The sequence below is a fragment of the Bombina bombina genome, chromosome 4 (assembly GCF_027579735.1).
Source record: "Bombina bombina isolate aBomBom1 chromosome 4, aBomBom1.pri, whole genome shotgun sequence".
Classification (NCBI taxonomy): Eukaryota; Metazoa; Chordata; class Amphibia; order Anura; family Bombinatoridae; genus Bombina; species Bombina bombina.
Window position 1 is genome coordinate 287,138,964 of NC_069502.1, and position 15,515 is coordinate 287,154,478.

The following is a 15,515-nucleotide window of genomic DNA, read 5'->3' on the forward strand; positions in this document are numbered from 1 at the left end:
GGTCCTCTATCTGGAGAGGAGACCGCTCATGGACCTACTAATTTTTGTGAAGCCTAATATAGGAGGGGTTTTGTGTAGCATCTGAACATTTGGTTAGTACTGTATGACCGTTTAATTATATGTTGTAGTAGAGGCTATGATTTAAAATCCAATAAAAACTTTTATAACAAATATAATAAAGATAAAGGAGGAGAACTGTACCTTAGAAAAGAGAATTGAGGGTAATGAACCATTTTTATATCCATGAAGGTAAGTCTTAATATATTAAAGACTATATTATTAGATATGCTAAACAACAAGATAATTTGGTCATAAGTGATATAGGAACTTAACAAAAAGCTGGGACAGTAGTGTGTATATATATATATATATATATATATATATTAAAATTATGGGGGAGATAAAAAACTGAAATTAAAATCCTACATGTCTCAAAATAAATTAGTACATCTAGGCAAGTATCCCCGCTTGCTTTTCCCCAGAAATTCTTGTGCATTGGAAACTTTGTATATTAAGAATTTCTGGGGGAAAGCAAGCGGGGATACTTGCCTAGATGTACTAATTTTCTATGCAAATATTTACATTGATATATATATATATATATATATATATATATATATATATAAACCAGTATTAGTGAGCTCAGTATAGAAGAAGATATTACAGAAGCTCGATGTTGAAAAGGATGAGTACATCATATCCCTTACTGGTTCATCAACTTTAGGTATAAATAATAAGAACAGTATTCAGCTTTGAAAGAAAAATGAACAAAACAAAGACATAGCAATCATTCCACGTTCTGCACATATAACATTTATAAAGAGTTACAAGATTAAAGGGACAGTCAAGTCAAAAAAAAACTTTCATGTTTCAAATAGGGCATGTAATTTTAAACAACTTTTCCATTTACTTTTATCACCAATTTTGCTTTGTTCTCTTGGTATTCTTAGTTGAAAGCTAAACCTAGGAAGTTCATATGCTAATTTCTTAGATCTTGAAGGCCGCCTCTAATCTAAATGCATTTTGATAGTTTTTCACCACTAGAGGGCATTAGTTCACGTGTTTCATATAGATAACTTTGAGCTCATGCACGTGATTTTACCATGGAAACAGCTCTGATTGGCTAAACTGCAAGTCTGTCAAAAGAACTTAAATAAGGGGGCAGTCTGCTGAGGCTTAGATACACAGTAATTACAGAGGTAAAACGTGTATAACTATAACTGTGTTGGTTATGCAAAACTGGGGAATTAGTAATTAAGGGATGATCTATCTTTTAAAACAACAAAAATTCTGGTGTTGACTGTCCTTTTAATGTACTCCTCTCAGCATCAGACACATTGAAGCCTATACCGCTGGTTTCTATTATAGAAGATTGTATATGCCTTGTACTCTAGAGTAAAACTATATTCACAAGCAAGCAAGGGCATATCAGCTTATATGTATAAATATACACACCACCATCTGAGTATAAGCAATAGTCATAATTATATTAGCCAGAGAGTAAACTATGCTAAACTAAAAGTGAGCAAAAGAGTCTTTCCATTTTGCGTGTAGTGGCTGGGACCCAGATATCAAACCAATCAGTTCTGTCTAGGGTGACCAATAGTCAAACTCAAACGGGAGTTTAGTATCAATGTGAAGTTGTGAGCCGGACCTAAGCTGCTACTACAAAACATATAGGGCAAGATTACAAGTCACGCAGTATGGGTTTTGCGCGCTCTATATGGTATTTTTGCAATCAATTTTCATTGCGCAGATATTAAAAATCTTGTAAGATCTTGATTGCGCTGTAGTTAACAGTTTTCCGCAACATAAAAGTTTCACAAAACACTTAAAAAACTGTCTATTAAAAATAATTTTAAAAATATATTGCACACAAACGTTATAATTACTCAAAGATAGGAGATCTCAGTTTTAGAAAAAAAAGCAGACAAAGGGATTTTACATTGACATACATACACATACATAGAGAAACATGGATTTATATGTATAGAGATATGTTTAACTATGGGGATAATGAAAATATTTCACATTACAATCTTATGCACATTAAACAATATCTCAGAGGGATTTTCAAAGAGATATTCGCATATAGATCTAGAGATATCTAGACATAAATATATAACCATGTACTCACTATAAATATATGTATATCTGTCCAAAAATCATCACATATATAGAGAAAAATGTATTTGCAAATAAATAGCACATATTTTGTTAAGAAAACATTCTCGCAATTTTAAATATTCGCATTTTCATGTGCACTTTTTGAGGAGAATACGTCATGGGCTTTGCGCAACAGATTTGGGTTTTATTTTTTTCTATTTGTCTTTTCCATTGACTTCTATGGGGGAATATGTGGGAAGTCTCTAATTTGTTCTTCAGAAGCTACTATAACCTCCATTCTCTCAGTCTCATTGGTCTCAGGCTTGCAACATACAGATTTAGTGAGAGATATCAGGTCATTAAATCTTTCATTCATTCTGCGCTCAAAATCTAGCACAGCACTGTGGAGGACAGCACAGAACTCCTCTGACTCAGAGCGGCCATTATAAAACATTAAGTATCAGGATAATATGGTGCAGCAGTTGGTGTGGACTTACCCGGGTTACCAGGGGGGTACCAATATCCGTAGAGAAGGACACCGTCTGAAATTTTGGTGGTCCAGAGCAGAGCTCGTAGATCATGCACGCAGTAAATATTGACTTATCAGACACTCCAAAGTGTGGATGCAGCCAAAATCTTGAGATAGTCAACAAATATCTCAGACTTCACTCAGAGCTTGTGATTTTGCTGCCATTTCAGTCGCTGCCTGGACATGCCCCCCCCCAGATGAAACTTTTTGAGAAGGAGTAGAATAATACAGGAATCATTGTAGTGGGAGGCTTGTTTAAAAGAAAGTTACTTAAGAATATGACCATAGTTTTAAGTGCATGGTTAAATATGTGTGTTGGAATTTGCTATAAGAGTAGGTGAAAGTGAAGGCAGCAGTTTTGAGGTGAATATGACAGGTAGTAAGATTAGAGGATGATAAAAAAAAACATAAATCACTTCCTCTGTAGCAACTTTTGAGTGTGAAAGCTAATTTTTGTTGTTTGTGAGGACTGGATATTGTTGGTGGTGGGACATTGGGGTTGATTTATTAGCAAATCATGTCCGCTCAACATTGCTAAAATTTAACATTGCACAAGCATTTCTGGTGAAATGCTTGTGCAATGCCTCCCCGGCTCACTGTAGGCCAATCGGCCGCTAGCAGTGGCTGTCAATCATCTCGATCGGATCAGATTGAGATAATTTCAACAGATTAAGGAGCATTGTTTTTATGACCGCTGCTTTTTTAACTTACGTTTCAGGTGCGAATGAAACGATGGGCCTCCCAAGCAGCATACGCTGCTTAATAAATGGAGCCCATTGTCTCATGCCTAATGGTATTGGCTTTGTAAAGTACAAATCAAACTTTCATGATTCAGATAGAGCATGTAATTTTAAACAACTTTCCAATGTACTTCTATTAGCTCATTTGCTTTGATTATTAGTATCCTTTGTTGAAAGCATACCTAGGTGGGCACAAGAGCAATGCACTACTGTGATCTAGCTGCTGATTGGTGCCTGCACATAAATGCCTCTTGTCATTGGTTAACCTGATGTTTTGTCTAGCTCCCAGTAGTGTATTGCTGCTCTTTCAACAAAAAATAACAAGAGAATGAAGCAATTTTGATATTAGAACAAAATGGGAAGTTGTTTAAAATTGTATGCAGTATCTCAATCATGAAAGAAAAAAATGTGTTTCATGTCCCTATAAATGAATGTCAAAGTCTTATGCTGAGAGGCAGGTTTTAATAGGAGGGGAGGAGGGCATAAAAACGTGGAGAATAAATCTTTGGGATCAGAGAACAGTTGAAATGAGAGTTGAGAAGTAGTTTTCCTTAGAGAGCGTGAGTTCAGTAGTGTAGGAGTGTAGCATAAATGTTCCACTTAATGCAAACGTGTGAATTTTCCTCCAATACACCTAAGCAGCTTGGCATCATTTGTGCAGGTAGTGTGTGAGTTTAGGATACCATGTTTGGGGACGAGTGTGCAGTAGACATGTGCGATTCATTTCGGATCGATTCGGAAATTCGGCCGAATTCGTAAAATTCGGGATTCGGATCGATCCGAATTTCCGAATTAAAATACTGCCGAATCTACCGAATAAATCCGAATTAGTTCGGATTTATTTGAATTTATTTGGTAGATTCGGATGGCCATGGATTACACTAGTATTGTACAGTATATTAGGTTATATTACTCTGCTATGGGTTACACCTAATATACTGTACATAATACTAGTCTAATCCCACCTAACACTTACCGAAATTCCGAATTTCCGAACCGAATCCAGCCGAATTTCTTCGAATCCGAATGAATCCGAACCGAATCGATTCAAATTTCTCCGAATTCAAATCGATCCGAACCGAAATTCGAAAAATTCCGAATCGATCCGAATCGAACCGAATTTTTTCGCCATGCACATATCTAGTGTGCAGTATTGCTTTGTCTAGTGCAGGGATTGCTTTGTCAAGTGCAGAGATTTCCCAACATCAGAGATGAGCTCAAAACAGCACAAACCCTTTCCAATTTCACGCATACCTTCAGACTGGCACTCATATAGACTCAGGTCTCTCATGCATTCACACGGCCACAAAGACTTCCAGACTCATACCTCCCAAACGACCTTTTAAGGGCAACGCCCATACAAATGCCCTTTTCGGGGCAATGGGTAGATTAGGTTTTTTTATTTTGTGGGTTTGGGGGGGTGGGGGTTTGTAATGTTAGGGGGTGTTAGTTTTTATTTTTTTGCAAAAGAGCTGTTAACTTTAGGGCAATGCCCTACAAAAGGCCCTTTTAAGGGCCCTTGGTAGTTTATCATAGATTAGGTTTTTTTTTTATTTTGGAGTGTTTTTTTTAAAAAAAACGGGGTATTAGAATAGGAATATATATTTTAGTGTTTATTCTTTTTTGTAATTGTAGTTTTAATTTATTTGTAATGTTAAGTTTTTTATTTTTAGTAATGTTAGGTATTTTTAGTTTAAGCTTAGGTTTTATTTTTATTTCACAGGTAAGTTTGTATTTATTTTAACTAGGTAGTTAGTAAATAGTTATATTGTAACTAGCTTAGGTTTTATTTATATTTCACAGGTAAGTTTGTATTTATTTTTAAATAGGTAGTTAGTTAACAATTGTAACTTTTTATTTAGTTCTATTTTAAATATGTTAAAGTTTTTATTAAAGCTTTATTTAGTGTCGGGGAACGGCGGTTTAGAGGTTAATAGGTTTAGTTAGTTTGGCAATGTGGGAGTACGGCGGTCTAGGGGTTAATAGCTTTATTTAATGTCGGCGATGTGGGTGACGGCGGTTTTAGATAATTTTGTTTCGGCAATCAGCGGTTATGTTAAGTTAAATAGTTTTTTCGGATCCTTTCTTTTTTTCGGATCCATTCTTTATTCATATGCATTATTCTATTCTGAAGTTTAGAATAGAATAATGAATTTGAATAAAGAATGGATCCGAAATAACAAACGGATTCGAAAAAATGATTTAACTTAACATAACTAATTTGCCAAAACAATTTTTTTTTAACTTAACTAATGAAAATGAAAAAAAAATGTTAGCTTTGCACATGTCTTGCCTAGCAGAAATAGATAAAGGTTCAAACATCCAAAATTGCTTATGACATTTTCCTTTAAATGGACATTCTGATTAAAAAACTTCATTAGGGCATGCATTTTTTGCATTACTGACCCCAGATAACTATGCAAATAAGCTGAGAAAACACATATGTAAAGTCAAGCTCAGGAGCAACAAGCCTCACAGCTTCTGAGAAGCACATAGCCAGGAAGAAGCATCAGTTGCACAATCAGAAGCAGTGATCACACCATTATTGGCTGTTCAGGATTTAACCCCAAATTAGAGCATGTCATTTTTTACATTAGAATGCCCCTTTAATGAATCAATCCTAAAAAAAGCCTTTAATTAACATATGGCTTGAAAATGAGCCTATATTTAAACATATTTGCAATTTGAAATCACTGTGTTACATAATTGGAAGCCTTGTGGTGTCACAGACGTTTACAAAATAAATGAAGGTTGTCACATGGATTTCAAAAGTACTGTATGCAAAGGGTATCCTAAAGCAACCTTAAGTCACTAAAATTGGGTGATGGTTGCCAGGGTATTTTGAGCAAGAGCCATCCTTTGCTTTTGACTTTAAGACAAAACTAGGTCAGTAGCTTACGAGTGTTTTCTTGCTCCGTATTCAAATAAACTAAAGTGAAGGGCATCATGACAAGCTGCACGGAGGGAAGGCCTAATCACTAGAAAGGCATGTAAGGTAGGCAGGCCTGATCACATGACTAGCTAAACACATATAGAAATGCATGTCAGCTATGCAGCCTGCATTCATCTGCTATCATATAAATATATCCACCATTGTGTGAAGAGATGTTCCTTGATTTAATGAATTTGCTCAACAGAGAAACTCAAGAGTCTTGTCATTCTTGTGTGGCCTCTACACAGTGAATATAAACTATTGAGAACCTACAATAAAACAACTATCTTATTTCTTTTTGCTATATAAGATTTTGTTTTTAACATCATGCAATAATGTAAAGAGAGTCAGAAAAATTATTTCTTGGTTCTGCTGTGTTGATTATAGCCACTGACCTTAGTGGTGTTTAAAGGGACATTAAACCCAAATTTTTTCTTTCATGATTCAGCTGAGAATACAATTTTAAACAAAATTCCAATTTACTTCTATTATCTAATTTGTTTCAATATTTAGATATCCTTTGTTAAAGAAATAGCAATGCACATGGGTGAGCCAATCACATGAGGCAAATATGTGCAGCCAAAAATCAGAATCTACTGAGTCTATCTAGATATGCTTTCCGGAAGGAATATCAAGAGAATGAAGCAAATTAGATAACAGAATTATATTAGAAAGTTGTTTAAAATTGTATTCTCTATCTGAATCATAAAAGAGAAAATTTGGGTTTAATGTCCCTTTAAGAATTCTAGGAGTTCCCAGTCAGCTGTCCTACAGTAACACTGATATAGGGGAGGGCTCTATACCTCAGGAGAGGGCTTGTGTGGAGATATAGTTACTGTTACACAGAATCCCCTTTATGCATAACCCTATCATTTTTTCTTAGTATAACAGACAGTAAATGATATGGGCTGGACATAAGCTCACATTCCGATTGGCTGCTAATACACCAACCAGGGCATAGTTTTGGGGGAATGCCTAGTATGAGTCAACAATCGGCCCATTGAATCAAACCATTCTAAAAAAATAAAGAAATGTGAGTCCTGAAGTTTAGAATGAGGAATGTGTAACTCAAACCTTCAACATATTCCTATTGCAGATATTATTGAGCATTGGTATTTTCTTGTTAATTAAGGTGCCTGAACACAACAGCAACTCAAACAGCTGCAGCTCTGGCACAATGTTAATTAAATCAGAGCTGCCAGTTTGTACCTTACTGCTATTTCTCCCTCTTATATAAATGCCAGTGAGTGCAGGAAAAAGCAGCCTGAGGTTATTTTAACTAATTAGATATCCATTGTGAATAGAAAGGAAACTCAAATTAGTGAATCAAGATACTTGCTATTTCTAAAATGTGCGTACCAAGACACACGTAAACACACAAACACACACACACACACACACATACATATATGTACTTTATATTTATATAGGTATATATATATGTTTATATATATATATAGTTATGGCTGCATAAATATTTATAGGGAGCAGATGTGGCCATGAACCTAAGGGTGTTATAGGACCACCCTCCAGATCCTAAGTAGCTACCCCCACATAGAAGTGGCTCTACCATAAAGGCACAAGAAACCAAAACTTTGACTTTTGTGATTCAGATAGAGCATACTATTTTAATGACTTCCCAATTTACTTTAAGTATCAAATAGGCTTCATTCTCTTGGAATCCTTTGTTGAAGGAAAAGCAATGTGCTACTGGGAGCTAGATGAAGACATCAGGTGAATTAATGACAAGCCGCATATACATTCAGCCACCAATCAGCAGCTAGCTCCCAGTAGTGCACTGCTGCTCCGTAGACTACCTAGGTATTGTTTTCATCATAGGATTTGAATAGACTAAAGAAAAATTAGGAAATCTCAATCAAAATAACTTGTGCTGATACAAACTAATTAGTGTAGTGCGTAATAACATCTCTTGACCCTTGGACGGTCAACATAAGGCTTTAAAATACTCCAGAATCAAACACTCTAGGGCCGAATTATCAAGCTCCGTGAGTTTTGTAGGGTCCTGGGATTTGTACCCAGTTTTAGAGAGCAGTCTATTTCCTTGTTTTGTAAGTGTCTAGAGAAATTACATAGTGCCTGTGTAACCCTTGTTTGCACCCAAGCTTGCCGGGGTTAACTGCCTGAGTTACTGAGTCATTTCCTCGAATATTCATTGGCTGCACTCTGCGGTATTCATTTTGTCTTTGTTAAAAAAAAAAAAAGTTTACCTGTAGCTAATCCTTACCTTCATCATGCTGGAGAGCTGCGCTTACCTGGTCCTCTTCTTCACAGAGCCCCAGCTGAACTAATAGGAGGCATAGAGCAGCTGGCTCCCAGGGCCTTCAAACATAGGACCTTTTCCTTTAGTGCAGGCCCTGGGAGCCACTGTGCTAAACCTCCTTTTAGCAAGGTCGGGGTTCTGTGAAGAAGAGGACTGTGTTAGCGTGGCTTTCCAGTGTGCTGAAGGTAAGTATTAACCTCTAAAAATTCAGTATTTGCTTTTTTTCCATTTCTTTGGTGTATTCATTAAATTTACATTTTGCATTGATTATTTATACACAGTATACAACAGAAGTGAGTACTCCCCTAAAATTGTATCACCTTACAGTAATTGCATAACTTCTAAGTTTAACAGTAGGGTATTTGATCTTATGTAAATTTAAAATCTAACTGTAGGAACTCAATCCAACAAAAGATGAGTACACCTTTCAATACTGAGGTTCACATTTTTTTATTTATTCAATATTTCGTATTTACACCTTTATTTTTGATGACAAACTGAATCCTCTTCGTAATGGAGGATACTAGCATTGCACAAATTTCATATTTACATATTCTGACATTCTTCAAAGACAATTTTTTTCAGCTGCTGTTTGCTGGAGGGGTTGTGTTGCTCTACCTTTCTCTTTAGAATACACCAAAGGTGTGCTATTGGATTCTAGTCAGGCAACATACTTGGCCAGGTCATAGTTTTCACTTTTTTCTTCTCTAGAAACTCTTTAGTGTTTTTGGCAGTTTGCTTTGTATTGTTATCATGCTGGAATATTCATCCTCTGCCAAGCTTCTGGAGACTGGGAGTCATTGTATCAGCCAGTATTTTGGTATATCCACAGGCAATCATGGTGCCATCTATAAATGTCATGTCCCCAACACCTTTTGTACTCTTGCAGCCCCATATCATAACACTCCCACCTCCATGCTTCACTGTTGGGACTATGCATTAATTGTGGTAGTCCTAGCCAGGTTCACACTAAACATGATGGACCCCATGTGAGCCTGAACAACTTTATCTTGGTCTCATCTGAACATAGAATAGGCTCCCAATATTCATCAGGCTTTCGTTTCATGTTGTTTAGCAAAATTGAATATTGCAGTTTTGTGCCGATGAGCAAGCAAGGGATTTTTTTTCATGGAGGTTGACGTTATGCAATATCATTCTCACTGTCTGAGCTGTCACATAAACCCGTCTGTTTTTCAGAGCTAGATTGTGCAAGTAGCGAATTGTCTGTGGGGTCATTGTGGCTCTGATTAGTGGTGCAATGGCTTGTTCTATACCTCCTGATTACTGCTGTACATGTTTTTAGTTGGTCACCAATCATCCTGTATCCTTTTCCATCTTTGTGAAATCTCGCAATCAGATTTTTCAATTCCTCTGGCAATTCTTTTCCTTGTAGAGCCATGATGCAGAAATGCAGATAGAAACAGCCTATAGCTACAAAACTGAGAAAGTTCTGATGTTCACAGGAGGTAATTTTATATCCATGTTCATGCAATGAGGCTAATTGGAAATCCCAGGTGTACTCAATTCTGTTTCAATTATCAAAAGTTTTCTAACTTGTGTGTCAGTGACCACAGGTGTTTTCACTTTTGTTGCATTGAGTTTCTACTTTGGGGCCTGTATTTTCAATAAAGCCTTTGGGCCAGATTACGAGTTGAGCACATACTATCGCTTATGCTAAATCGATATTTATGCTCAACTGAAAAATACCAGGGCACACTTATGTGCGTTGGTATTACGAGTTAGGTGCAATGCGAACGAGACCTCGCGTTTGCATTGCACGGAAGAATTGCGCTCACAAGAGTGCGCTTCCATAAGCTCCAAAAGGCGCCTTGTTCTGATGCAATCAGACATGACACAGAACCTAAGCGCAGGAAAAGGGGTAAGTAGCGCAGCCAGACCCTCTATTTTGGGGGCATTTGGGGCACTTTTAGAAAATTAACCAGAGATCTGATTTCTGGTTAATTTTCTGAGCACTAATTGCTACCTTGTAATGGCTGGTTATTTGCCCGTTTTGGTGCCAACAATAAATTCAGCTTAATCTAGCCCTTTATAAAGTTTTGTTTTTGATTGTTCATAAGAGAAAATACTCTACTTGCCAACTTGGTGATGCAAGTAGAAATACTCTACTTGACAACTGGATGATGCAACTTTGAATCATTTGACATTTAAAGGGATATGAAATCCAACCTTTTACTTTCATGATTCAGATAAAGCATAACATTTTAATCAACTTTCCAATTTACTTCATTCTCTTGATATCCTTTGTTGAAAAGCATACCAAGGTAGGCTCAGGAGCTGGGAGCTAGCTGCTGCTGATTGGTGGCTGCACATAAGTAACTTTTGTCATTGGCTTACCAATGTGTTCAGCTAGCTCCTTTAATAAAGAATTCCAAGAGAATGAAGAAAAATTGATAATACAAGTAAATTGGAAAATTGTTGGAAAATGTATGCTCTTAATCATAAAATAAATCATCTTAATCATAAGAGAAAAAACTGGTTTTATGTCCCTTTAAGTTATATTGCACTGGGGTGTTCTTACTTCTATTGCATACTGTACAGTATGTATATAAAGCCTTCAATCATCTTGCATCATATATGGGACTTGTCTGTAAAGAACCAACGTACTCTTAGTGGGTTGTAAAGGGTAATTTTGTATATTATTTTAATCTGTTCCTATTAATTTTGTGATTTTGCTATACTGTAGCTAATCAGGTCCCATGCTCCTATATAGACAGCAACTGCTATTCTTCTCTTAGAGGCCTATTTATCAAGCCGTCAACCGCAAATATTCTGGAATTCCGCAGCGTAATTGTGGAGAGCCTGATTCCCCTTATTTATCAAAGCCTACAGACCGGCAAAAGTTGAAATCTGTGACGTAACATACGATCCGCCAGTCTCAGTCCGACACAGATCGATGCTTACGTCATTACAGAATGCAAATTCGGCATTATCTGACTACTTTTGCTAGTTAACAAATATCTACCAGGTACGCTCGCCACTATTCCGGCCCAGCGTACCTGCTTTTCAATCCGCCGCCCTGGAGGCGGGGGATGCCATAGGAATCAATGGGAGTCTGAAAGCAGCAAAAGCTTATGTTCGCTGCTGCCCGATATCCCATTGATTCCTATGGGAGAATAAAAGTTATGTTTACACCTAACACCCTAACATGTTCCCCCGAGTCTAAACACCCCTAATCTGCCGCCCCAACATCGCCGCCACCTACATAATGTTATTAACCACTATTCTGCTGCTCTCTACACCGCCGCCACCACCTACATTATACTTATTAACCCCTAATCTGCCGCCCCCTACACCGACGCCAGCTACATTATACTTATTAACCCCTAATCTGCCACCCCCGACATCACCACCACCTAAATTATACTTATTAACCCCTAATCTGCCGCCCTGCCACCGCCGCCGCCACCTACATAATGTTATTAACCCCTATCCCGCCGTTTCCGGAGCCCACCGCAACTAAATAAATGTATTAACCCCTAAACCCCTGGCCTCCCACATCACTAGCACTTACTAAACCTATTAACCCCTAAACCGCCAGCCCCCCACATCGCCATAAACTAAATTAACCTATTAACCCCTAAACCTAACAACCCGCTAACTTTATATTAAATATTAACTCATCCCTATCTTATAATAAATTTAAACTTACCTTTAGATTTAAATTAAACTATATTAAACTAATAATTAATCAACCCTAACTATTATACTAAAATTACATTAAACTACAAATTAAATTAACTAAATTACTTATTTAAAAACCTAACCCTACTCAGATAATTTAAATCAACTATTAAAAATTACAAAGTTACAAAAAACTAACTAAGTTGCACAAAATAACAAACACTAAGTTACAAAAAAAAATAAACACTAAGTTATAAAAAATAAATTATCAAATATTTAAACTAATTACACCTAATCTAAGAGCCCTATGAAAATAAAAAAGCCCCCCAAAATTAAAAAAAAACCTAGCCTACAATAAACTACCAATGGCCCTTAAAAGGGCCTTTTGCGGGGCATTGCCCCAAAGAAATCAGCTCTTTTACCTGTAAATAAAAATAGAAATACCCCCCCAACAGTAAAAACCACCACCCACACAACCAAACCCCCCAAATAAAAACCTAATCTAAAAAACCTAAGCTCCCCATTGCCCTGAAAAGGGCATTTGTATGGACATTGCCCTTAAAATGCATTTAGCTTATTTTCAAGAGCCCAAACCCTAATCTAAAATTAAAACCCACCCAATAAACCCTTAAAAAAGCCTAACACTAATCCCCGAAGATCCACTTACAGTTTCTGAAGAGCCTACATCCATCCTCAACGAAGCGGCAGAAGTCCTCATCGAAGCCGGCAGAAGTCTTCATCAAAGCGGGCCGACGTCTTCATCCAACAAGGCAGAAGTCTTCATCCAGACGGCATCTTCTATCTTCATCCATACGGTGCGGAGCGGCTCCATCTTCAAGACATCCGACGCGGAGCATCCTCTTCTTACGATGTCTTCTTCCGAATGAAGTTCCTTTAAATGACGTCATCCAAGATGGTGTCCCATAGATTCCGATTGGCTGATAGAATTTAGCCAATAGGATGAAAGCTCAATCCTATTGGCTGATTGCATCAGCCAATAGGATTTTTTCAACCTTAATTCCGATTGGCTATCTATCAGCCAATCGGAATCTAAGGGACGCGATCTTGGATGACATCATTTAAAGGAACCTTCATTCGGAAGAAGACGTCGTTGGATGTCTTGAAGATGGAGCCGCTCCATGCCAGATGGATGAAGATAGAAGATGCCGTCTGGATGAAGACTTCTGCCCGGTTGGATGAAGACGTCGGCCACTTGGATGAAGACTTTTGCCGGCTTCGATGAGGACTTCTGCCGCTTAGTTGAGGATGGATGTCGGCTCTTCAGAAACTGTAAGTGGATCTTCAGGGGTTAGTGTTAGGCTTTTTTAAGGGTTTATTGGGTGGGTTTTAATTTTAGATTAGGGTTTGGGCTTTTGAAAAGGAGCTAAATGCCCTTTTATGGGCAATGCCCATACAAATGCCCTTTTCAGGGCAATGGGGAGCTTAGGTTTTTTAGATTAGGTTTTTATTTGGGGGGTTTGGTTGTGTGGGTGGTGGGTTTTATTGTTGGGGGGGTATTTGTATTTTTATTTACAGGTAAAAGAGCTGATTTCTTTGGGGCAATGCCCCGCAAAAGGCCCTTTTAAGGGCCACTGGTAGTTTATTGTAGGCTAGTTTTTTTATTTGGGGGGGGGGTTATTTTCATAGGGCTCTTAGATTAGGTGTAATTAGTTTAAATATTTGATAATTAATTTTTATTTTGTGTAACTTAGTGATTATTTTTTTTTGTAACTTAGTGTTTGTTATTTTTTGTAACTTAGTTGTTAGTTTTTTGTAACTTTGTAATTTTTAATAGTAGATTTAAATTATTTGAGTAGGGTTAGGTTTTTAAATATGTAATTTAGTTGATTTAATTTGTAGTTTATTGTAATTTTAGTATAATAGTTAGGGTAGATTAATGAATAGTTTAATATAGTTTAATGTAATTTTAGTATAATAGTTAGGGTAGATTAATGAATAGTTTAATATAGTTTAATGTAATTTTAGTATAATAGTTAGGGTAGATTAATTATTAATGTAATATAGTTTATTTTAATTCTAAAGGTAAGTTTTAATTTATTATAAGATAGGGATGAGTTGATATTTAATATAAAGTTAGCGGGTTGTTAGGTTTAGAGGTTAATAGGTTAATTTAGTTTATGGCGATGTGGGGGGCTGTCAGTTTAGGGGTTAATAAGTTTAGTAAGTGGTAGTGATGTGGGAGGACAGAGGTTTAGGGGTTAATACATTTAGTTAGTTGCGGCAGGGTCCAGGAGCGGCGGAATAGTGGTTAATAGGTTTATTAGAGTTGCGGTGGTGTTGGGGAGCAGCGGGGTAGGGGTTAATAACTTGATTTAGCTGTAGCGGACTCCGGGAGCGGCGGGATAGGGGTTAATAACTTTATTTAGTTGTGGCGGGGTCCGGGAGCGGCGGGATAGGGGTTAAACAGTTTAGTATAGTGGCGATGTTTAGTGACAGGGTATAAATAAAGCTGTGAAAAAGCTGAATAGCAGCGAGATCGATGACTGTTAGTTAACAACAGTCCGCTGCTCATCGCCCCGTACTTGGTGCACAGCTTTTTGACAGCTTTTTATATAAATATGGAGAGCGTATTCAGGTCCGCGGCCACAATGTTAGGCGATGTCTGGCGAGCGTATTGGTGCCATTGAATGCAAGAAAGTTGACGGCTTGATAAGTAGGCTTCTTAGGGTCTGATGATTAAAAAACTCACTTGCATGGAGAGAAATCTCACAAAGTCTTTAGGATTTTTTTTTGAGCATTATATTACAATGTCTGTATCTCTCCTTTTCAACCATAATCCTGCATAAGGAGATACAGTAAGTAGCTCTCAAGCTAAAATTTGAATTTTAACATTATTCTAGGGACCACACTATACTTAGATCATCTCACCAGAGTGAAAAACTTTAGATCATCTGCCACTTTGTGTTTTGCAAAGGGTCTATTAGCAATCTGTTGCTATTAATTTTGTTATACTGTAGCTAATCCCTTTCTGTTTCCAGCTAAAATTGGTGTGAAGCCTTTAACACTAGCCAAAAACCAAATGTAAACTTAATATAAATGGATGGATTTTGAAAGATTCACAAAAATCCACTAAATTGAGTAAATATTGGAGGTACTAGTACTTCTCCATGCTGAGGAAGCCTGGACACCTTATAAACCTTACATATGAGTCTCCTCACTGCAATTAAGCCTAACCAAGGCTTTCCCATTGTTAACCATAAAACCCTTCTATGATTTACCCTTAATGGCTTAGTCAGTCATCATTGGGTGACCAATAATAAAAGC